Source organism: Melanotaenia boesemani, chromosome 7, assembly GCF_017639745.1.
Source record: "Melanotaenia boesemani isolate fMelBoe1 chromosome 7, fMelBoe1.pri, whole genome shotgun sequence".
NCBI lineage: Eukaryota > Metazoa > Chordata > Actinopteri > Atheriniformes > Melanotaeniidae > Melanotaenia > Melanotaenia boesemani.
In genome coordinates this window covers 30,477,603-30,504,616 of record NC_055688.1, presented here as the reverse complement: position 1 = coordinate 30,504,616, position 27,014 = coordinate 30,477,603, and the positions used below count along the sequence as shown (strand labels likewise).

General features: G+C 36.7%; 1 long non-coding RNA gene across 1 annotated transcript; it reads right to left on the bottom strand.

Moving 5' to 3' along the window:
- Window positions 1-21,020: 21,020 nt before the first annotated feature.
- On the bottom strand, window positions 21,021-26,413 carry LOC121643301. Its single transcript, XR_006011086.1, has 3 exons — window positions 26,308-26,413; window positions 23,370-23,377; window positions 21,021-21,032 (listed from the first exon to the last, which is right to left on the bottom strand). It is a non-coding gene; the product is annotated as an uncharacterized LOC121643301 (long non-coding RNA).
- Between the last annotated feature and the right edge of the window lie 601 nt (window positions 26,414-27,014).

Sequence of the window (27,014 nt, the reverse complement as noted above, 5' to 3'; positions counted from 1 at the left end):
TATGAGCAAACCAGTGTTCTTCTCTACCATTTTAATGACTTCACAGATGCATGTGAAGGTTTCTTTATCTTCGTCATATTACATCACTAAACTGCAAACCTGTGGTCAAAATTCAGAAAAAGAAAAATCTACAGAGATTTTATTGCAGTTATAAGCAGCTACAGCCGAAGTAAAATGGTTGCTTAAGTCATATATTCATATACATTTTTAAATGAATTGAACTGAAAATGCTTAAGATTCTTCAAGCAAATTGACTTTTAATCATCACATTAAATACTACAGGATTACCAGTTACTGAATTGCACCAATTTAAGGCTCATCCCTGATTCTTATCTCACATACTGTCTCTCAGCTAACAGATGAGCCTTTTTTTTCCAAGTTATTTTTCTTAATTTAAATGCAAAACTTTTAGTCCCAGTAATCTACTTGCAATGTCCCAGTAGCTACTTAGTTCTCAGCATCAAAGGCTGAGAACAGCCAAATTATCAAAAGCCGATTGCTGTGCAAATAAATCAAAACCACCCATGTGTAAATAAAAGTTCACAGCTGCGACGGGCCACATTTAGCATTTTAAAGCAAGTGCTGTGTTTGCTTTTAACCTTGTTTATGAGCGCCCAACCACAAGTTCCTGAGTCAAATCATATTGGGTTAGTTTTTGTTTGGTGTCTGAATACTACGGTGACCCGCTGTGGTTGGCGAGGTGGCCAACCTGAATTGATGAACCCCAGACCCGACACAGCTGTCTAAATATTGAGCCAGGCCAAGCTGAGGTAATGGCCATTGGCCATTACCGTTGCTGCATGCTCTGTCATCAGGTTGTTTGACCAGTGGGTCCTCTTTCTAACATCATACCTCCATATTTAGCTTTTATTCTTCCAGCCCTGCAAAAGACTTTATCTATTTTATGCTGTACATCTCTTTGATAACACAATCACAGAAACAAAATCCCTTAAAATCTTCATACTTTATACACAACAGGCTCTCAATTCCAAATAAGCAATTTGATTTGGAGGGTATCTTTGCATATACTGCCTTTCCATTTTAGTTAAAATTGAATTATAGATATCAAATATAAGTATCTGATGCGTCACAAAACAAAGAAACAATTAATACCGCTTCAATATAAAAAAAAACAGGGATGTGGACATAAAAGTTTCCAATTCATGCATTAATTAGGTAAATTAAATATCTGTTGCCATAACTGATTATATTTAATACATCTTTACGATTATGGCAGAATAGTAAGCAGCTGAAGTGCCTCTCTCTTATAATTATTTTAGGCTGTGATCTGAATTGAGTCAGAGGATTTTAAGACAAGAATTTCATGAATAATTTCGGAATTCTACAGCAGGATTGGTTTATCTTGCATAATTAGGCCAACAGAGTGTGTGCAGCAACACATACAGCAAAGTATCTGCTTTGGAGCACAAGAAGGGAAATACATTCATCCCATCCCTTTGCAAAAGGTTTAATTTCCAGATTGTGATTTGACCAGGCTGTATGGTGCATTATGTTACCCCTGACCAGGAAGCGTTGATAACACACAATATAGTATGGTGTTATCAGCCTTACAGAGCAGTTTTGGATAGTAAAAGAGGAAGCAGTGGATTTTATGGATGTGTGTTACATAAATCAGAGAGTGACAGGAAAACAACACATACAGGCCTATTTTATTCCCCAGTCTGTCGAAGATGTGTCATCCTCCATCCTCTGCACTGTTGTCATGGCAAACAGAGACTCAAACATCTGAAGTGATGCTGTGCCTAGAATGGCGTGTTATGCGCACTGAGTCAGATTGTTGTGTAAAAACCTCTTGATGTGCCTGTTATTTGGGAGGTCTAGGACCAATTCACAACATGATCGTTCAGAAAATGTTCAGTAAACTCTGTCACAGATGGATTCTGTTCAACAGACAGGGAAAATATGTACAATGATGTAATTCTGAGCTTAATAAACACAAATTAGGAAAAAAAAAACAAAACAAAATTCCCAAGAGACTTCCTTTATGAAAACAACATGCTTCAAATGATTCAAAACAGATACATGCAAACTATAGATGTCTATCCTTGTGTGTTGCCATGTTGCTAACAGTCAAAATGCTGTAACAAATGCATAGTTGTAGAAATGATCAAATACATAACTCTGTGTTACTATAATTCAGGCTGAGCTCATATATGGTAGATGTAGATTTCCACAAGAAAGTCTGGTACCTTATAGAATATTTATCACACAAGATTCATCTGTATGACTTTGATAAAACACAGAGAATGCCTCCAGATTCTTAATGACCTCAAAAGGCACCTGCAGCTACTATGCAAGCTCGCAGAAAGAAGCAAAGGCACCAAAGGTCAGCTATCTTTTTGACAGTCACTAAAGGTAGCAGAAAGTGCAGGGAAGTGCCCTGCTTTGATAAGTAGAGATAAAATTATGGATGTTACAAAGTGTTGTAAAAAATATGCTAATTTTATCATTTCTCTGTAAATGTAATTTATTGCATGTGGTTTCTCTGAGTACTCCAGGTTTGTCCTATAGCACTATTTTATATAAATCCCACTTAATTTTCCTGGTTAAAAGCAGAGGTGGCCCAAGCCTAAATTGGGCCCTAGGCAGCATTTGATTTGCCTAGGGCCAATATATATATATATATATATATATATATATATATATATATATGTGTGTGTGTGTGTGCGTGTGTGTGTGTGTGTGTGTGTGTGTGTGTGTGTGTGTGTGTGTGTGTGTATAATTAACTGAAAATATCTGCTGACATTTAGAGTAAATAAGTTAATCAGCTTGATTATTGCAAAACAGCTGCTATAAAATAGTTTAAAACTGTAGTTGATTTGTCCTTCACTTCTTACGTTAGCGAACTTCAGCAATTCTAAATCACTTCATGGTGTAATAAACTAGACATGCACCGTAAGACGGTGCAACAGCAACTGATTTTGGTTGCAAGTTGCAAATGTCTAGTTGAACAAATCTAATTTGGATAAACTTATTTCAGCTGCTTATTAACAATTGAAAGAAGTCATTTAAGTTGGTTCAACTATTCTCTTTTTACAGTGCTGAAACAGGTAAAGCAGGTTTAAATAGACATCACTGGTATTTGTGAGTCAACACCCAGCCAACCATAACCTGCAAAATCAGCCTCACCTGGTTTCAAGCAGAGAATCAATAAACACTCTAAAACGCCATCTGCATTTATCGTCCATGGTGCCACTGAGGCAGCAGTTGCTTGTTGATTGCCATAAAGAATAAAATCATTGCAAGTTCTGCAGAGTGCCATCTGTTTGAAGCTTCTGTTTTGAAGCAACACTATTGTTTGCCTGTTGCCACTAGGCTGCTCACAAAGATGTAATTAAAGTGATATATCATTCAAGGACTTTGTGTCTTATAAAGTTTATCATACAGTCAACAGATTTTTAATCAGTAACTAACCTGAAGGTGAAGCTGCAGTATCTAACTCACCTCCATGTCTCTTTTTAGACATACTTCAATATGAGATCACCTTTCTTTACTGAGATGAAACTGATACCATATTAGCATATGCAGATTTCCCCAATAGGCTAGTTGCAGGCAATTAAAGCCACCAGATAAATGGAAGCCAAATCTAGTATACATTTCATCTGGGAAATAACAATCCTGTTGCAAAGTAACAACTCCTATTAAATGTTATGGAGGTCTGTAATTTTGTTGCAGCTGCGTTTTGCCTCTATCCAGGTTCAGAAGCAGTCGATGCCTCCCCTTTGCTAAACACATGAATAGAAAATCACTAAACATCATGCTTGTCTGTGGATAGATATAATACGATGGCAACAAAGTAATACTACTGATGTTTACTCTGCCTCCACCTGCGAGTCATGATTTATATGCATTTGAATACAAACATGTACCTCCGCTCTAATTATATTGCTCTTTTGTAAAAAAAAAAAGATTATATCCTTGGAAACTGAATATTCATAACCTGAATGAGTCAAGTGTCTAGCCTTTATCCCACAGAAGTGGGGATATGAGTCAGATATTAGCTACAGGTTGTAAATCTCAGATTTTGGAAGTGCTTACTAAGCCTGAGAGGTTGAAAGAGCTTTGAAAATAATCCTGCTGCAAATGGCTTCAGAGGCATTCTACCCGAGATCCGAACACAAGCAGAAGCTATTCATAGGATGATTGCTCAGGTAAAGAGCATGTGTGTGCTTTTGCATGTCAGTCTGTTTTTATTCAGCTGTTTGATTATTTAACCACTGCATATTTAAGCATAATTATCTTTGTTATTGGCATCTGAGTCTGTACTTGTTCACCTTCAACCAGCACAATGTTAAACTCGCTGTAACGCTATCACATCTGGGCCCTGGCCTTTTCAGTCGCTCTAAACCCTCTTTGTCTAAATCCCTCTGCCCACATCTCTTTGTTATACCAGGCACTAATGCGACAAACTGATTAAGCACTATTAACTTGCAAATTAGTTCTTTTGTTCTAACTTTATCCCCATCAGCTTTGTCCATTTTAAACAACCTTTGTAGAACCACAAAAAAACTGATTATACTGTCAGTGGCGTCTCTAAATTATGCACTTCACACTTAAAGTATGCCTGTATGAATTGTACACAACATCATTGAGAATAGAATGTCATTTTTGGCATCTTTCCATTCTGATGCAATTAAAAACACAAACTGGATTGAAAGTATGCCCTGCAAGAGCGTCATACACTGCATGCTGCAATTACTGAAGCTGTTATGATGTTCTCTGATTGATAATGCATCTCTGGCAAGTGAATTTTCAGAGGAATAGAAATTAATAAAATCCCAGCAGTAAATTATATGCTATATGTCAAAACAGATTAAATGTAAACAAGCTTCAATATAAAAAAATAAATACATAAATACTGGTCCGATTATATCAAGAAGCAGGAGAACTTTAATAAAATCAGAGTAACTTCTATTAAAAATAAGAAAAAGAATATATATGTATATATTTTATTTATTTATAAAGCCAAGCTCTCAAACGCCTCTTTCAAAGAGTTTCTGTAATTAGACATCCAGCTTCTCAGCTCAGTCTTCTGATGTACACAAATAGTAAAACATACTTTCTTTGGTTTAATAAATGATGCATTTATGTTATGTCAGTCAACATTTTATGAATGATAAGTATAGATGCTGTATTCATTTTTTCTTCAGCCAATGAGCAAAGATTTAGTGTTGAAATCTCTAGATTTATTGCTATGCATTATGTTTCAGGTTTTAAAAGTAAAATAAGGGTGGTATGAATATGTCTTATTAATCAACAAGTTCCCTACAAAGTGAAAAAAAAGAAAAACTTTTTTAAACAGTAAAAATTCTCCTACAAGCAGATTCATTGTTTTTCATGGAAGGTTGCTTCATGAATCAAAGCTGTCTTCATCAAAATACAACATAATTTCAACAAAATATAAAATTATAACCATAACAATATATTAAATGAATGAATATGGATGAAAGATGCTGATGTATGACGCTTCTTTAAAAAATTGTTTAGTCACAAAACTATAACAAGAAAGTTTGCATACAGTTGAACTCTCCCTAATTTCTGCCAACACAAAAATATATCAGCTTCAATTAGTATGGTAATAAGATCAAATACGTTTAGCCCTTGGCTTTCCTCATTGTTTCTGATCCTCTTGTGGGTGTGACCTTTTTCAACACAAGTTCAGAGTATCACAGTTAATTAACAGTCAGTTCATATGCATTATATAATCAGCTAAGAAAATATCCGAGAAGTTAAAAAAATAAATAAATAAATAAACTAAACAAATGTATGTACATATGACATAAAAAAATCCAAATTCTGCAAATTTATCAAAGCATCAGACAAAATATTCGTTGAAAGCTGTGGAGGAAGTTTCCTTAGAAAAGAGAACAGCATGCTTTCAATGACCGGAGAAAGAGATGGTGTGTGTAGCTTTATCTATATCATAACACTCCAGTGGCAAATTTTCTGAACGATTATAAGGTAATGCTGTAAATGTTTCCCTTAGACCTGCTACAAGACAGAGTATTTGTTTCAAGCATCAAATTCAGTCCAAATAACCAGGGTAGTCAGGAAGTTCTAGATCATTCTGACCTGAACAATAGATCCAGTCAGCTGTTAAGCTGGAGTCTTTCCCTTGACAAGAACAGCTTATATCAAATAGGATGTTGTTAAAAAGCCTGGGATAGAGGTGCAATGCTCTGACCAACAAAGAACTGAATATTTAAAGCTTTAAAAAAGCCCCTGCACACTGCTAAGTAAAGACCGGAACATGTTAGCTGTCACTTGCAATTATCTAAATGGATGCAAATGTCACAACTGGGCTTGTAGTTTGTGGGGAAATGGGCCGTGTGTGTCTTAATCTTAGCCAATCTAGCTGAGGAAATGTCTTGGACACCGCTTCTTACCTGGGGTGACTTTCATTTCCGTATGACTTCTGTCAACTTATCCCGAATGGCTGCTCGGTAAGTGCAATCTGTGCAGCTGTCTGTGGTTTGTTTGTTTGTCAGGGGTAAGACGTGGTATGAACACAACCGTATCAAACAATAAAGACCTATTTTCACGCGCTTCCACAGATAACAGCACCGTTTCTTGGAGCTGACTGCACCACATCACTGAGAAGCCTTGACATAATTCAGATAAGAGCTCTCTGCCACAGGGGCTAATGTTTGCAAATAACAGAGCTACCATTTTATATTGGATCCCTTATGAACAGATACACTAAAGTTTGACAGGTTAATGCAAACCCAGACCGGGACACCAATAGTCTATTTCTGTTGCAAACATAGATAACATGTCAGAAGACATTCAAAATAACGTTGCTTTGACAGATTATTGCGAAGCATGTTGTGGGTTGGGATGACAAGTGGATGCTATGACAGAAATAATTAATTTAACAGCAGGTTTCAACAGGCTATGGCATTTAACGTTTGCTAGCAGGAGTGTAATACCTACACCTTGTTCTAATCTTGTTTGCTTGATTGCATTCTTAAAAATCAATTAATCGAGTTTTCTTCACCAGTTACAGAACGTTTCATCTAGAAGTCAAATTCCAAATTCAGTCCTGGATGCTACAATTTGCTGTACTGAGACAGGAAGGTGCAGAGAGAGACAGAATCAAAGCTAAGCTCAACCTAAGGCAACCAATACGCTTGAGCAACATTGATCTAGATGTGTATGGTGTGACTGTTGTTGGGACTGATAGATGGATTTTACAGGAATGGTCACCGACTGCCTGCAGCCTGTACGGCTGCTGCTGTTTCAGTGAGACCTGGTTGTGAGACCAGGTTGAATTCCTGTAGACGTGACTTATTTACTGCCTCAGGCAGTGGATCTGCCATTCGAGCTGAGCAGTGGCATGACAAAGCAGGCACAGGGAGATGCAGCAAGTCAGTCAGCAATCAGCGATGTCAACCTGGGAGCATTTCTGAGGACAAAAAAGACTCTTTTATAATAATTCTAACAAGACTTTAAGCATATATTTCCTGTATGATGTGCCTATTTGGTATGCATCACAACATTAATGGACTCTCGTTTTAACTCGAGAACTTATTCGACACAGAAAACATTAATTTGCTATGGGGAACAGATGAATAGAGATAAAAACATTTTTTCTAAGAAGCATTTTAAAAGAACTAACACCTCTGGTTTGTGGGGGCTCAGACTAACTGGAGCTGAAAATGACTTTCAAAACATATGAATATGAAAATGAAGTGGCTCATTTTGATTGTACCATGACAGCCACTGCACGTCTGTTTAACTGGCAGGCAATTATTATTTGTTGTCAACCAGGCAGTTCAATAGTCTAGAATGGTTATGTGTTGAAAAGCAAGGTAAAATTGGTCAAATTGGTGTATCATATGAAACATTAATATGCAATGTGAGTATTGTTATTTGACTCCAAAATTACACACCACTAGAAAAACAACCATTTGAGAGAAAACAAATGAACTTTAAGAAGATAAAACAAAGTGCTGAGGTTTTGGCCTGATAGGCTAAGTGACTTCTAAAGCATAGTTTTCAATTGCTGAAAACATATTTAATTAAAAACCGCAAAAACTTAACTTTTTTGATGCTACTACAGGAACATTGAAGGGTTTGTTACTAAGATACTATTTTGTTTCCTATTATTGAACATAGAACTATGAATAGTATTGATGATCTAACAAATAAATAAAAATGTAAAAGTATGTTGCATTGTTCATTAAATTTAAATATTGTCTTTTACTTTTCTTCCCTTAAAAATATATAAAACGTTATTTATGCCTTATTTATGTCATTGAGATGCAAATTGCAACTCATCTAAAATTCCCTGGAAATTCTCCAAAAGAAAGTCGTACATGTGTTATCATGGTCTGCGTTTGATTCTTTTACCCAACAGTTCATCTTTTATTACAATTTTGCAGAGCTTGCTAAGTGTAATTACCTCCAGGATACTTGTGTAATGTAGCAGGTTGTTTACAAACTCAACCATGAACTGTGTGACCTCGTTTCAGTCTTCCTTCATATGCACATTTATACCACCACAAATAAATTATCAGGAAACAAAAAGAAGGACTCCCAGTTTGAGAACCACTGGCTTAGAGGACTACATTATATATCCAAGGAATTTAAAATCCACACTCACCCTTAATCTGCCAGCATGTTGTAACAACACTGATTTTTAGCTTAAACTGACAAATGCTCTGACTCAGGTGTACTGCCGCAGGAAAGCATGTAAAATCTGCAGGACAGTGGCTCGACTGGTCCACAGTTAGTGATCCCTGCACTGGTGCATCAGAAAAAAGGCTTGAAATAACTGTGTGAGATGAGTACAGAACATATGAAATTTAAACATTTTAAAATTGAATTAAAAAAACACATTTTGCTATTAATCTAGATACAACACTTGCAGGTCCAGTAAATATTTCTTACATTCCAAAATCAACAACAGCTGTATTTTTCTAACAGACCCAGTAAAAACGCATTGTTTACAGTGTTTCTGTTCCCAGTTTGGTCCCAGTTTAACATTGTCATGGCAAAGTCACAGTTTATGGAAACTGTGTTGAATAAATGTCTCGTTCTTCTTCTGCACACATTCAGTGGAAGCAATCAGATGGAGTTAATATTATTTTCGTACAAGGGTAGCAACGAGTTAACGTGTGGTGCTAAGCTCATTGCTAACATAGATGCTAACATTAGCTTTCGTATTTCAGTGACTATCTTCTCCAGGTGTGTTTTTAAGGTGGATGTGGTGGATTCAGATTACTGGATTTTTATACCACATACATTGCAGTTTGCTGTTCTTTAAATTGTAACTTTTATTAAATATTTAATACCCAAAAGTTAGAGTGGTGCTGCAGCAACAGATATGTTCACTGCTGCTATCAGTGCGTTAACTGATTGTACGTGTGGACGTGTCTGTGTTTGTGTGATGTTACGTTAGTGTTAGGTCAGAGGAAACGACAAAACTGACAGCAGACAAGAGAGCAGACAGAGAGAAGATCATAAACAAAAAAAAAAAAAAAAAAAGGTTGTCTCAAATCATGAGTCAAAGTCGAGTCACTGGAAATGCAATTTAAGTGTGGCTTGAGTCTGGGTCTCAAGCCACACTTGGTATGTAACCAGAATGCTGAGATTATTTGTTGTGTGTTATTTGTTTTTTGTATGTTGATGAATTCGAAGAAAAACTGGTCTGCTCATCTTGTCTAATACTAATTTGTGGAAAACTTTTTCACACTCCCCTTTTAATGAATCTGTCCACTATACATGCTGTATCTCTTATGCTTTTATGTGTGTGTGTGTGTGTGTGTGTGTGTGTGTGTGTGTGTGTGTGTGTGTGTGTAAATAAAATAAACTCCATTATAAATGGTTATATTAGTCATTTGTTTATATCCTTCCATACGACCCATAAATCTGTCCTGTAAAGTACCACCACTATAAATAGCATGAGGGAAAATACGCCTAATGCAACTGTTTCCACATCAAAGGATCATTGTTAAGTTAATTATTTAGCAAGTTAAACTCCAAACTAAGAAAGGTGGGTGGTTGGATGGATGGAGCAATTAAATGTCCCACCTTTAACCACAAGTGATTATGAATTATGAGATTGTGACAAACATATTTTCCTTCACTGGCACAGCAACACTTTAATAAGACCCTTTTCTCACCTCTTGATTAGATTTTGACAGAGACTTTATCTTAAAGGTCCCATATTATGCAAAATTCACTTTTTAATGGTTTTGGAACAGTCATACTGGTCCCCCCGCATGTGTAGGAGACCCGTAAGTGTGAAACTCTTTCAGGCGCTCTCTCTCCCCCCTGCTCCACCTCTAGGGAAGTAAGCGCTGAAATGAGCTTGTTTGAAAGCGTGTACGTTATGACGTCATAAGGGACAATAACCACTCCCCACAGAGCGATGGACCCGTCTACCGGCTCTCAAAGCCCGCCCTCTAAAAATCACCTAGCGCCCAGTGTTTTTCCCTCTTCGGCAACCCTCGTTAGCGGACATGGCTAAGCGACAGAAGCACTGTTCTGTTTGTGGCTGCATTAATGAACACGAAAACGTTTTTTTACTTCCATCCACTGAACCCACGAGGACTGAGTGGATTAATTTTATTTTTGGAGGAAATGTACCCGGAAAACTTCCAAAGGTTTTGCATGTCTGTGGCCAGCATTTCAAAGAGGACTGTTTCCACAACATGGGGGCATGGAAAGCAGGCTTCGCCAACCGTTTGAAGCTGAAGCCAGGTTCAATACCAACTGTCCGTGACACAGCTGGAGAGGTAAGAGCTGGCAGTTATTTTATCGTTTCGGCCTTATTAGTCTGATAGCTTGAAAATATATTAACCTGTCAATCACCTCATGACGGGCGATGCGATGGGCGGAGCCAACAGCTGAGCTGCTCCACCAGGGTTCCGCCCACCATAAACGGCACATTTCTGAAGCTGCTAAAAAGAGGGAGGTGAAGAGAAGCCGCTGCACTCAAACTGAGGGTCGATTTGTCCATACCATGGCGGAAATATTTCATTTAGATATTAATGAATGGTCTCAGATTGGGAATAAAGTGTATAATAAGGGACCTTTAACATAATTTTGACAACGTGACCATTGCTGGCATTTATACCACGTCACAGGCGGCAGTGGTTACATTAATGCAACATGTTACAGGAAACCTTGTTATATGGTGCTTGCCTGAAGGCTACAACATCATTTAGTTAGGAAACACTCATGTTTAGGGATGAAATACATTCTTTTTTATTATTGCTATCATGGATGACATTGTTACTGTTCACATGAAGTTTCTGTTTCTACTACTGAATTGTGTCCAATTGACAATGCTGTCCAAAGAGCCACTTTGTTGTTGTTAACGCAAATAACTCAGACAACAATGCGCAAGGTTTTGTTGAAACAAACTAACTAACATGTAAAAACAAATATGAGCACTCACCTTCTAAATGTGGGGCAACCTTGTCTCCCTGAAATTATCATTATAATTTGAATAAAATGTGAAAGACTAGTTTGACAAAGTTGCTTGCAGGTTTCAACATTTATGGCTCTATGAATAATGCATTCCTCCTGCTGCAGAGGTTTAGCACGTGACACACAGTATCTTGTCTGACCCGTTCAGGACCTTTCAAGTGTAGATAACCTGCCCGTGCAGTAAAAAAAATGTAATCTTTCATCAAACTTAATGCTGAGAATATGAATTTCAAAGTTCCCTGTTCTGTGAGCAAGAGCATGTTAATAAAAAATGAGACTAAGAGCAGACTGTTTTATCGCTTTCAAACACAATGCTTGCCGAAGCTGGCACACAGCATATGTTGCTAAAACATTACTGTTGGAAAGAAATGTACCAGTAAGGTCAAAACACAGATCAGATAAAAAGATCGCCAGCATGCTAAAGGGCACATAACTCAGAAGACCTTAATATCAAAGACTGAGTTTAATTCTGGTCAGCAAATATGGTCAGCTTGCAAATACACACACAATTACTGGAAATATTTTGCTGCCTAAAAGAATCAACCTAGTCGTGAGGATGCAACTGGAAAAACTGGCGTGCTAGCTGCAGTACACACATTTTGATAAAGATGCTAATGAATATTCTCTTACAAGAATGGGGCTGGTTTAAGCTAGCTATTAGGTTTAAGTTTGACATTGCGAGGAACATAAAAGGGAGTCCCCTGGAAGACAAGCATTTTGTTGTACTTATGATAGACATTTATTTGCAGTATCATATATATAGTGGATAAGACATCTGAACAAGCAGACGTTTATCAAGCAAAATATTCTATTCAGGGATTGACAATAAGTTTGTATTTTTAGTGTTTTTGTTTTGTTTTTATTTGGCTAAACTGAAGGCAGGATTATTTTTTTTTATGATTTCTGTAATGTTATGACTTAAAGACATCTGATGGCACATTTGTTTCACATCAATATCATCCAGACATCACAGAGATGTACTTCAGTACAGGAAATCCACATCTTAAATTCATCAACTTAATGAAACTTTAATGGAAAATATAGCCATTAAAATATAGAGTTGAAAACATAGCGATAAACCATTGCTATCAAGTACATCATCATGCTTATAGGCATAACTTTCACTTATTCACTTTCACTTACTGCAATTGTTTAGTATTTGTAATATTAGAGGGAATGTTTATTTAATCATTATTATCCTGATTTTAATAATAAAAAAAACCATGTAAAAATTATTGTTGTCAATTTTCTGCAGGGATCTGTAAACAAATGTCTTTTTCAGCCTGCAAAATATTATGTGAAGGTCAGGTAAACACTCCAGTATGCCATTTTATGACTGATTAAATTTGAATTAATTACATGGACCAAGTAACAATTCTGAGTACTCAGCATCTCTTCTCTCTGAACTACCTGGGAGAGCAAAAGAAAAAAACATTGATTCATGCTAGTGACTGTTATCACCATCACCTAATCACTAAATTGCAGTTGAGAAAATAAATTCCATTTACTTCAACTTTTACTTAAACTCCTGATGTCCACCTTTCTTTTCTTTGAACCTAAAGTTCTAACTGAAGACAACCACCATTAGCATTATTAGCTAGCGCTGCCCTAACCAGAAACGCCAGTTTGATGAACAGAGTGAGTGACAGCTGGGACAGCCAATCATGATGGCAAGAAACGGAAATGTAAAGCCAATCATAATAGCTGAAATGGGTTTTGAGGCGGGACTAGCAGCAAAATTGATTCAGCTCTGAAAACATTTAACTTCTGTTTGTTGTAGATTTTAGCTCTCTTCGATTAATTGTTATCCTGGATGCAGTTTAACAGGTTTTTATCTGGAAAACTTCTCTTTTGTTGGACTTTAAACCCAAATAAAAGCATTAGTAGAGTTTTGATTTTGTCACACCACAGAACATTGTTTTTAATCACCCAGCATAACATGAATGATTAAAGCAATCACAATTATTCTGAAACTATTTGGTTTCAAAACCCTAAGTTAATATTTAGGACTTTCAGCCCTGCTGTATGCATTGATTTAAAAAATCTCACTTCAGATTAAATGAACCACATCAACAGTCCAAACAGAGATGAGACTGTTTTGATCCAAACTGCTTAGACATGAAATCACAAAACCACAAAGCAGGTTGTAAATATTTGGGTCACTGTCCAGTTTTGAGCTGAGGATTCAGTGTTTCAGCCGAGATACGGATATGGACACTGTGTATGCCACAGTGTGCATGTTGCAGCATGTTATAATACAAATCAAAATACATAACTTTCCACCCAGGCCCCTGTTAAAGTTCATACAATGAGATCATGTATGAATGCGTTAGCTAATAGTCTGGAACATTTGCTACCGCTGTGAGTATGAGCATGTGTGCAGATACATGCAGTACCCAAATCATAATAATAAGAAGCCCCAACTGCTGTTTTTTTAGTACACCAATTTCCACCGTGTAATTTCTGTATCTGCACAAGATTGTGCTGCCTCCTGTGGAGACTTGTTCACCTGTACCCTCTCACTTGCATTTCCAGCTGGGAGAGAGACATCAAACTGAAAGAAATTCCTGCTGTGATGTGCTTGTGTGGACAACACCTGCCGAAAAGGACTAAATCAAATTGTCTATCTTTTGCACTGAAAATCTGTGGGGTTCATTTGTGAAAATTAAAACTTACAAAGTAAATAAAAATGGGTGTTGATGGCGAGCCTCAACTCCATCACTTTGGCTCTCCACAAAATCAATCTAAGGAGCATCCACTAACCAGTACCTCCAGAAACTCAGGTTCTCAGAGTGGTTTAATAACACTTTGACCTCTGTGATGTATTGCTGCCTCCTCAAAGAATTAATCCACTGTGTATAGGAACCCCACTTCTGCACATGCAGCCATGTAACAAGCATGGTACAAGGTTGTTAACTTAGCCCTTCAATCTATCAAACATAAATTGGACTCTGAGCTGCTTGTAGCCCCTCCAACATTTGCAGTGCTGCATTTCAACTTTTTCCTTCACAAAATGAAAGCACTTTTTCCACATTTCATTATTCCTCAACTATTTCAGTAAGAAGCACAAGTTCTGTTAAATCTGTTTTCGAGTGAGGATGTTTATCCACTACAAAGAGAGAACTAGCTCGCTGGTTGCCACATATATGCCATGGTTGGCTTTTTGGAGGTGAATGTATTTGACTAGGCATATTTATAAAAACCCTCCGTTCAATTAATTTGGTTGCATAAAAATCTAAAATCTTCACTTATCCATTCGTTCAGAACAGAACTGAGGCATAAGTCAACCATTTAAGTCCTCTTGGCTGACTTGGACATTAAAAATGACTAAAAATCTACTGTTTATTGAACAAGATAAAACGTGTTATGATCTGATTGCTATTTTTCTTGTTTCTTCAATTTGATTGGCATTTAACACATCCAGAATGTTTTGGCTTGCTACTCTTTGACAGTTTTAATTAAATTAAATAAACTATATTTAGATTTTTGTTATTCTATGTTTAAATATGATAATACATGATTAGCGTCTCATAAGCCTGTAAATAATCCCAATGAACCATTTCTCTGTGTGAATTTCATAACAGATCTTGTCAACAGGTCCATATTTTAAATAACGAAAGAAATGCTGTTGTGACAACAAATGTTTATAAACGTCATCTGGTTTTATGTGTATCCGTGATAACTTGCCTTTGTGTGCAAAGACCAACCTGCATTTGATGCACATGAAAATAAATCCTGATAATGACTATCGAGACCTGCTCATAAACATGGCATCGGGCAAATGGGAAAATGTGAATGATGGATGTTGTTCAAGGACATTTCATGATTACCAAAGCATAATGCTCTTAGTACAACCAAATAATCTTTCCTATTAGTGTGGTCATATGGCTAGACAGTGTACAGTCATGGCTCTTTAACTCAGCTGTGGGTCCTGTTTTGTTACCCCTACCACGCTGTATGTGACCACTGCCTTGAGATTATCGTGAGCTCCATCTCTACTCTCTCTTGATCTGATCAGACTGAGCAAACAGAAAAAAGGTTAAATGGGTCACAATCTCAAATAGAGATACCACATGCCCTTAGGTGCATTGTTTTGTGCAACACAGATTTTTAATTTCCTGAAATTAAACAAAGGTATTACACAAAGAGAAAAGAGAAACTAATTGATCCCAGCCAGAAGAAGTTTCCCAAATGCTGGCCTGATAATAGGGGACCCGTCGTCATTAGGATTGATGGCACCAATTTATTATTAATGATTCGTAAAATGAGATCCAGTAGACCCCATTTTAAATACATTTTCCATTACTGAGGAGCTGACAAGCAGCAGTCCTGGTTTCACCACCATAGCCTTTCACTGCCTCTTGTTCTCTCTGAATTACAGTAGCTCTGTTTCACCCGGTGCGATGTCTCATTTTGGTGATGCTTGGATTGTCCCAAATTGAAAGCATTTGTTTTAAAGCTGAGAGGTGAATTTTAAGCCTTGTCACAGAGCCGTGATATTAAGGTGTTTTATTTTGTTTTAAACCAGTGGATGTGATGTCTAACTGCACATCCTAACAGATATTCTTCCTCTGAAGTGTCCCCCATTAGCCTCAGCCATCTGCTGCTCCGTGATACTGTCAATCATACTGCTATTATTACAAGTCGTATTGTATCTGTCGAAATGCTGAGTTCTGTCTGCCTGGTAAATCATTTATGTGTGTTATGCATCAGAATATCTTGATGTCCTTTAGTTATAAAAGAAATAATAAGATATGACAAAAGTGCTGATGAAATCAACATGTAATACAACAGATTAGTTCCCGTATAGCAGAGATACACCAACGAGTAGCTGAAATGTTTGTCTGATAGTTTAAAAAAGGTCTCGCTTGCCAGATAGAAAGTAATTGCAATCTGGTTGGATGCAAAGTTAGGGTCAGACAAACCCCCCTAAGCTCACTGAGACATTGCGGTTGATTTAAATACAGACAGCCTTTAAACTGCCTGTGGGGCCACAATGAATTATTGCACAGACTTCCAAACTAGACATCAACCTTCTTACAGTAGATAAAGCTTCCACTCCAAAAATACCATTAGCAATGCCTAGAGTGTGTTTAATAATTGATGACTGGAGCATCCATGATAATTAACAGTTAAGTGAGTGCGTGTGTAGGTGTGGGCGTGCACTTGGTGAATGTGTGAGGTGATAATCTCTGTTTCTATATTCACAGTTGGAGTTTGCGTGTGATTGCACTCCTGTTGAATAGAAGGAGATTCCTGTTGAGCTGTGAAAACTGCACTGCACATCCTGGTGGCTTGCCACTCATACTCCTTCACACTCAAGCTGATATAAGGGGAGTTTTAGGAAGCCATTACACTAAATGACTCTCATTTTCCTGGCAATATTCGAGTGCAGCAGCGAGCCTGTCTTGCTGGTCTTTAATCGGAGACATATAACTTCAAATGTTGTCGACAGCGCGAAGCTGCAGAGTTCTTTTGATATGCAAATTAAATCAAGCGGGCTATGGAAGTAACAAGCTGAAAGCATCGCACAACTACAAGTGTTGTTGCAAAATAACAGTGTTGGTCCAAGGCCATACGTTATTGGTTTACATTTATATTGTACAGGATGAAGTGTGTCAACAAATTTATCTAATCCATGCTCAAAATACCTTTTCTTGGAGTCTGCTTGTTTCCTGTGTGTCTAAATTACAAGTATAGCCTTTTAATTAATTGAATCTGTCAATCATGTTTGCAGCCAAAACCACTGACATATAATCACTTGAGAAAAGTAATTCCTCTTCCAGATCAAAGGTTTGATATAACGGGGCATGAAATAAAAAATAATAAATAAACAAAAAATTATCTAGTCTTTAACAGGTCTTAGAGTTAGAGTCGTGCAGCACAATTTTAGCACAGGCTAGGGAGCAGCAATTTTAACATGTAACATACCAAAATGACATGGAGAAACTCGGCTTAAAGACTCTACCAAACACCGCTATCTGAACAAAGCACAATTCAAATCTCAAGCAATTACGTGGGCATGTAACCACAATATGAAAATAGCCCACGTTCACTTTAAAGCTTCTGCTAATTTCTCCACTTCAAGCAAACCACACAAACAAGCCTCATGTGAAATGATATCAAAATATGTCTGTCTCACTGTATAATGAAAACTTAGCAGCTAAAGAGTAGCCAAAATGTACTTTACAAAACCAAAAAGTTTCTCTTGCGTCTACTATTTTCCGGTCAAAAATTGTGTCCCAGTTAATCACAAGAGACCGCTTGTTTAGATAAAGGAGAGGGTTTTACAGTGAAGCATGCGTTCTAACTTCTTTCTGCAACGTTATCAGTGTTTCTTTGGTGAATTTGGGTATTATACCTTTACTTCCTGGGTTTTGATTGCTTGGGGGAGGTGTCGATCATGAACGTCAGCCAGTTGTTTTGGCAAGATATTTTTAAGGAGAAATATAAATGGTTTTCAACTCTTGTGCTTTAGGAAGATCATAGCATATTTGACCATATTTAGATGGTTTTATCTGGACATACTTGGGTTTAAACAACTGTAAAACTACCCAGGTTCACTTTTCAGCTTCTATTTTTGTACAATTACTCATCAGATTATATTTTACTAATTCCCAGATAAATTGGGCTACTATCTTGTGATTCAAAGGTTATTTTAACTTTAAATATAGTGGGGTTTCTTTTAGGCAGAGATAAAAAAAAATAATATTTTTGTCTATGTTCCATTTGAATTTACTTTGACACAGTAACACATATTTTGATTCTAACATTTCTGTAGTAATCTAATTTATCTTGGCTTCATTTTGAGACTGAGATTATACATACAGCCCTTGTTGTTGTAAAGATATAATTATTTAACCATTTCTCTTTATAATGTTGCTCTTGTGTGTTTGGGGGTGACTGTCTGGTTCCATGATAATTTCAGTCAAACTTAGGATGTCAGACAGATGGATTCAGGTTTTACACCATAATGCTCCAGAGTATAGTGGAGCCCACATCCTGCAGCTGCCAAAAGATCCTAAATCTTCACCACTCCTTCACTGTGCTTTACAGTTAGTATGGTTTTCACCAACCATGGCTCCGTAAATTATGCCCATACATCTCCACTTTGGTCTCATCTGTTCAAAAGATACCATTCCAGAAACCTTGTGGTTCCTTCAGATGTAATATTGCAAACCTAAGGCGAGACTGAAGCTACAGTGTGGTGGATTCACAAAGTAAGCTAATATGCATGTCTTTGAATTGTGGGAGGAAGATGGAGTACTCTGAGAGAGCAAAAAAAAAAAAAAGAAAAAAAGCTCACATGGAGCACATGCAATGCCATAAAGAAAAGTCACCAGCTGTCAGGCCACAGTGTTGTAACCATAAATAAATGGACATACACATTCATAAAATCTTTGTCTAAGAAATTAAATTATGTAGAAAAAACAAACCTTTTCTGGGTCAGTAAACAGTAGTTTTTCAAGCCTGTAAAAAATCCTGTAAATAACAGCATCCACTGCTAAGTTACTGTATCCCATTAGCTTTTTTGGTATAATGAATGTAGTGTACACCATAACACTGTATGATCATAATGTTAGCCTAATAGCTTAATTACTTAAGTCATATTTTAAGGTTTTATTGGCAATTATGCACTGAATCTGAATACAGTAGTAAGGAGAGTAGAGCCAGGTAGCTCACAATCATGCATGTGTATCATGCGTAGTATCACAATTTGGCCAAAATATGACATAGGCAGCTAAGCTATGAGATTAACAATATAAGATGATATTTCACTATAAGTTTGCCTCAGGAACACCTGGCTATGAAGACCTGCAGGTAATGTTTTTATTTACTTTTTAAACAAAAAATCTGGAATTCTTTCTAATAGTAGAATAATTATTTCATCATAGTTCAAGAACAGCCATAAATATCACTCATTAATGTCATCTAAACTCACCGTGTGGGAAACTGTACAAAGCTCGATCTGTTAACACAGCTGTGCATTCTACTTTTCTTTTATTCATTAATATTTTTTACGTGTGATTCCTTAGTGAAGGTCTGTTTTATTTCAACTTAATCACTCCATTCTTGTGTGAGCTTTGAGCAGCCATAACCCAATTCCCACTACAGCAAGGCAGAGATAAAAACAAATGCTCTGTGCAGTTTTGACATCCGGCTGCATTTAAAACATGGTGCAAAGTAATATTTTGATGACTAACATCCCTTAAAGTGGGAGGGCATCGGCTCATGTGGGCAGTTTAAGATTTCCTGCTCTGTTAGCAGAGTCCAGCAGGGTCGTCTGGGATGACTTAATCTCTATGTTTATGTGGTGATTGCTTCAAGAGAGGAACTCAAATTTTTGATGAAATTTATTGTTATTATCCACAAGATGTTATATTTTTTTCACATGTTATTATAAAAGCATTGGTGTGCTCGGTAGATTGTCTGATCAGCATGTATTTCATCATCTAACTGAAACTGTATTCCCACCAATGTAATCCCCCACACATTTCCAACCCAGGGCTGTTTTCAACCTATAGTACAGTGTAACTAATGTATGACTCATGACATTCACATGGTACTCACATTATACAGGTATATTACTCTTTACAATGTGACAGTACACATTTCTCTCACTGCACCTTTACTAAAGTTTTTTCAGCATCACGGGGAGCTCACCACACAAACACACAGACCAAAGGTGCTGGGATTCACAACCCCTTGGCATTTATCTTTCACTGTTTAGCATACCAAATGAGCAGTAATTAGCATATCAAGGCAATTAAGATCACAGTTCACTGAAAAGTAGGTTGTTTCAAATTCAAGTACCTTCTTCAACATCCCATAGACAAATTATGTGCTTTTTGCACCTTTAATGTGCTTTTAAATGGGTTTTACAAATGAATTAACGAATGATTCATGCAAAATCCAGCATACTATATCCCTTTCTAGATATATATATATATATGGTGGTTTTATGACACAAATTTTCATCATGGAGACGGTTGGTAAGATGATGCTGTATGAATTCTGAATAATGATCTAGAAGAAGGTAGAGATTATTTAGAACAACATATAGAAGTACATTACATGATGCATTTACTTACATCTGACATTTACCCAAGGGAAGGTCAGTAACAATAAATATTTGTAATCATTGGCTCATCCTGTTGATACAATCAAGTAAAAACAGGCAAATTTCAGGCATAGTCGCGAATGGTGATTAATCATTATTAAATAACTTGTAAGCTGTGATTAATCTGATTAAAAATTTTAATAATTTGACAGCCCTAATCTGTGTCCTGTCATTTCTCTTTCAGGCAAAGTTGCGTACATATATAGATGTAGATATAGATATAGATATAGATATAGATAGAGATAGAGATAGAGATAGAGATAGGCACATTAGCTTTAATATCTGTTTAGAAATGCAGATTAACGTTTATTTTTCTGTGCTCTCTCCTTGTAAAGCAAAGGTACTGAAAACTGTTTTACATCTGTACAATAGCCACCTTCCATTATTCATTTTCTGTGATTCATCCTGTGTTAGTCTGCCTGAAAAATGAAATGCATGAATTCAAAACACACTCAGAACTGTACCGTGTAATTAGAGCATATTATGCACTTAACTGCAATTTGAATAATGCAATGCAAATCCCTTTCCTCTGAGACTTTTAAAGGAAGAATACTTTACTTTTCAGTTATACCCATTAAGACAGAATGAGAAAATTAAAGAAAATAATTAAATAAAAAAAGGTACAAAAGAAATATCTTAAAATCCCATCAGTAGGCTCTGGTTGTCTACTTTTGACTCAGCTTTTAGCCTGGTAGCACTTTGTACACACCACATGATGTGTCAAGCTAATCGCTGCAGAACAGCTGCAACTGTTCTCCAGTTGCATAGCTGATGAAAAAACATACCCCATGATGCTGACCTCAATTGGCCTCAAGACTTTAAAGCGATCTGTTATTTCCCCAAAATGCTTATCTGCCCTAATGGTTATCTTAAGTGCTGTTTATTTATAAAAGAGAGTTACATTAGCTGTCAGAAGGTTTTGATAAAAAGCTTCCTCCAGTTTCACTTCTCACACAGTCATGGCAGAAGGCAGACAGTAATCGTCTTTCATAATTCAAGCCTCATAATTCCTAAATTGAATCTCTGAGACGCATTTCTCTTAATGTAATCCAGTTTTATTGAATTATATCTCTACTTTAGATTTATTATTTGCACTAAGCATATAAATCTATCAAGTGTTTTTATTTTATATTGTATCTCAAAGTGCAGAGGACTCTCGATAGGCTGGCCATTAAAATTCAATAGCAGACTAACATGGACTACATAAAATACTGTACCACTAAGTACTCAACAAGTGACAAGTGCAAGTAAATTATGTGCTGGGGCTTGTGCAGAACAGTTTCCTAATAGGAAGGCTGTTTTAACTTCAGAGGGATGTAATATTGGCTGCACATAACTATGACTATGAGGCTGTCTTTTAACTGAGCCATGAAAAAATTGATTGGAATATAAACACATTTTAATGAGTCTGATGATCAGTGGAATTCAAAGCTAATTTGGCCGAGTATCATAGCAAAATGTAGCTCAGGGAGCTGTAGAGCAGACAGGTCAATGCCAGTGATGACATTTTTTTTTTTTTTTGTGTGTGGGTTGGTTGTGGATATCATCTCTTCATCAAGCTAATAATCTTATTTACTCTAAACTCCAGCAAAAAAAAAGGTTAATCTTGGCATCTACTTGACTCATCTGTGTGATCTAGTTGGAAATATTCACAGTCAAACTGCAGGGCAAAACATGATCAATTTGTCACTCAGATATTTTCCACACTGCATCTATTAACTTACAGATTTTAGGGAATGGGAATGAATTTATGCTGACTATTAGAGACACTGGCATGAGTGCAAAACCAAGACAGTGGGCAAGAGAAATGTTTCTGTAGGGACTTTATTTCAACAAAATGATTAATTTCATTGCAAGGCCAAAATATTTCACTTTTATGAACCATGGGTTGTATTTATGCCAGTCTGATACGCCTAAAGTCTAGAAGGAGAATTGGATGCAGTAGTGAGGATGACGACTAAAAGACTGAACTGAACTGATATGGTATGAAGTTTTCTGTAGTTCATGTACAGGAGTTATCAAGCACCACAAACATTTTCTCATATTAAACATCTACTGGCTCAGTAGATACAATAAAACAAAACATTGTGTGTTCAAAACAATAAATACACCAACAATCCCTTAAGTTAAATTTCAAAAACACGCTTTGAAATTCATATTTATTCATTTCTGTGTATTTTAACATCTAAAACACAAAACAATATTTCTAACAATTGCTGCACGTGGTCGTTTTTCTGTTTCACACACCCTTAGTAAAATCTCACATGGCAGCTTCAATGTTACAGCAGTGTGAGATCATTTGGAAATAATGATAAGAGGTAAATCATGGTTAACTTTCCTCAAAACAACAATGTCAAACAATGCAGCAGAACACAGCTTAAGCAGAGTGCTTGCAGCAGAGTGCAAGCTGAAGTGAGCAAACCGAGTAGGTCTGTGCAGAGTTGTGCTTCGTGGGCGGCAGCGTGCACATTGTTTTTGCACAGCAGCATTGCACATGCAGCAGTCCAGTGTAACGGCCTGCAGCAAACAGCTTTAAATCCACATCAGGACTGAGAGAGAAACAGAGAGAAGTGGCTCAGATGCCGTTTTAAATAAACATAACAACAAGCCACAATGACAAATATAAGCAGTATTTCCTGTAGAAATGGACGATGAAATCAATGAATCAAGCCTTCATTATTTGGAAAGATTTATTTTTTTAATAAATGGAGATATGAGGCTGTTTTCCATACAGTGGGTCTTTACCATTAAGTTCAGATGAGAATAAGGTCAAAGTGACTACATTTACTACAACAACTGAATACCTAAAATATATGTTTTTCTTTCTTTTCATGTGTGTGTGTGTTTGCATTTAAAATTTTCAGTTGCCAGTAGGGTAAAAAGGAGAATTTATTGATTTATCCTAAGTTTTCTTATTTTAGTTCACGTAGAGTATTACTTTAGTTAATACAGTTTCAATAGAGAGCTTGACAAGCTCATCATGTACATCACATGTCAAATATGCAGCAGGTCCTAACAATAAAACAATGGATTTGGAGTGATGGGAGGTAGATAACCATATAGGTCTTTTATTTGTTCAGTGAAGTCAGTTAACACACACAGATTTTTTTAAACAACACTGGTGAAGCCTTAACTTATAAAAAACGGGTTTGGAGATGTGCTGGAGGAAGAAAGTCCCAAGGGAACAACATGTCAGTCTTTGCTAAAACACTGAATTTTAAACAACCATTAGGAGGGCCTTTCCAGAGGATCTCAAGCTGTGATCAGGTTCTTAGGAGTTTAAATACTGCAGATAGAAACAGGAGTCAAACCATTCAAAGCTAAAGTAAAGCAGTAAAGTCTTAAAATCCATTTAAAACCACAAGAGTAACTGGAGAAGGGCAGTAAGGATGGATCTAATATGGTCACGTACATGTTAAGAGTGGGGAAGCAGCTTTTTGTACAGTCTTTGAGAGTTTCCCCTGCTTGTAGCTAAATAAAAATGTGCCGCAAATATCAAGTCTAAAGAACAGCATAGATGACCTTTTGGGAGTCTGCATTTCTAAAGAATGACCTGATCTGAGTTAGCTGCTTTAGCTAGGCACAGCAGGTCTGCACCTCTTTAGAAATCTGAACATCAAAAGACAAACCTGAGTTAAAAATAACACCTAAGTTGTGTGTTTTTCATATTTGGTGATGCTGCCAGTGTCGGGGCCACAGGGGGTAATTATAATTACTTCTGTTTGAGAATCATTCAGCTGCAATATTTTTCATTTCTTTCTTTTTTTCCCCCCATCAAAGCAGTTAAAGAATAAGACACATGTGTGGAACAAGGCTTCAACAGGACAAATAACTGGCTTTCATCTGCAGAGCACTGAAACTTAATATCATGTCTACACAAAAAAATAATGACAATAAATGTTTCAAAACACACAAATGTTACAAAATTACTAAATTTGACATATTAAAATAATAATGACACAATTTCTTTTTAAAGGTAAAACTATTTACAAGAGAAGCAGCAGTTTAGGGTATAAAATCTCACCAGTATCAATGCAAGAAGAGGAAGGTTTAAAAGAAAATCACAGCTGGTGCCAAATTCATGCCAAAACCTTTTTAATATGCCATTAAAATGTCATCCTAGCTGATGCACAGGTAGTTTGAAGAAATATTGTTTTGAAAAATTGCACCAGGAATAAGAGAAATGGTGAAGTATTAGAAGAAGGTTTGGGGGTACAGACTTGACTTAAGAGAATTCTATATAATAATATTTGAATCCTGTGAGAAGTGGCTTTAATCGACTTGGCTAGAATCAGGTCAAGAACACAAGTGGATGACTTCATCCTGCTAATTGCAACACTGATTGCATCTTCTGTCATCCCAGTGAGAGATGACATTCTTGGTGGAGGTTCATGGGCAGAAAGATCTGAGGTAGTTATTTCATCCATATTAGCTTTTTTTTTTTTTTTTTTTGTAACCCAGATAATCCTTTATATTTGACTTCAGTGTTACATTATTCAGCTTCAAAGCAAGGGATGGATTTAAAGGACTGCTGCAGTAGAAAGGATGGGATTAAGGATAATTGTTGTTGTGTGAAATTATCTTTGAGGGGGATAACAACATGATTGTCTTTTCTGATGTATGCAGAGCCAACTGCATCGTCAGGGAACCCGACTTTATTTTATGACTCTACAAGGGCATCTTCCTCAGAAAGAAGTGCCAATAAAAAGCAGACACACAACTATAATCACTTTGAGCACATATACCGCTCTAATGACCACAGCAATTATAGTTACAAAGAAAAATAGTTGATGCAGATTAACTTTATCTAGAAAACAGAGAAAATTCTGCTTCTTCATATATTACTCTGACTTAGGTAGAAGAAAACCAATTCTAAGTTTGAATATGAAATTAAGGCCACTCAAATAAGGCTATCATTAATTAAATATGAATCATTCATTAAAACTTATCCAGCAGTTAGGAATCCAATACGTATACGTCCCACCTACATCACTCCAGCTTGAGAACTGAATGAATCGTGTGTATAGTGTGGTGATCCAGTCCATTTTAAATCTTCCATCCATCTTTTTATTGTCTATCTATATAGAATCTGTCCCATCACATCCCAATGTCTACATGGCAACGCACCGAAACACTAACAGGAACTCCTCCAATCCTCAACAAGCTCAAGGAACCACTATAACTACCTACCATCTCATTCCATGCAATGCTTTATTAATTTTCAAGGAGATTACATTGCTGTAGAATAAACAATAAATGGATAATAAACAGATCACTGAGTCATTGTGTTTTAGGTAGGAATGTGTTTCATGTCTGAAGACATGAAGAAGCCTCTGTCTGAACACACTCCATTAATTATTATGTTGTGCCAGGTCCACTGGCTCTCGAAAGGTTCTCAGCACAGATTTTTTTTTTTTTTTTTTACAGTTTTATTTGTTTCTTAGAATCACTGACTCTGATGTTGTCCCGCTACGATATCTCAGTCTGTACGCCTTAACATAAATAAGTGCTTTCATCTTTAGTCAGCTGTAACAGTGTTTTTACAGGTTCTACCTAAAAAATCAATTAGGCACCTGTAGCTTATTCAGAACTCCGCTACTTGAGTCCTCACTAAGACCGAGAAAGTGGACCACATCAGTCCAGCTCTGAGGTCTTTACACTGGCTGCCTGTTCATCAGAGATGATGCTGCTGGTCTATAAAGCTCTGAATGCTTTAGGACCAAAACACATCAGTGACCTCTTGATCCAGTACGAACCTGCCAGAACACTCAGGTCATCTGGATCCAGTTTCTTATCAGTTCCCAGAGTCAGAACCAGACATGGAGAAGCTGCATTCAGCTTCTACGCTCCACATATCTGGAACAAACTGCATCTGTTTCTTTTTAGCTAAGTTTTAAACTTGATCCTGTTGTTTTTTGTTTTTTTTAATTTAATGTTTTATTGCTTGTTTTTAATTTTAAATTATGTTTATTTAAAACACTTTGAATCACCCTGTCATTGAATTGTGCTATACAAATAAAGTTGCCTTGTCCACCACTGATGCAGGAAATTTTATCTCATCGCTCTCTGTCAGAAACTTGATGCAACAGCTGGTCAAAGTGACTTTGTCTCTTCAATAACACCTAAAGTTGTGAGAAATAGCTTTGTGGATTCAAGTCAATAACATGATCACAGAAGTACCTCTATATATTAACTTTATCAGTCAAAAAAATGTAAAAAAATGCCTGTGGCTGAAGACAAAATAAGACAATGACAAGACCAATACATCATCACCTGAAAAGAAGCCTGGAGCCTCTATTGCCTGCTGCTGGTGTTGCTGCATGAGACCAAGCTTGAGTTAAATAGAACTGCAGCCCTCTTTATTCATGCTCTAAGCTCTTTGCTTTGTAACATGTTTGAGATACAAAGAGAAAGTCACTTTCTATTCCTTAAA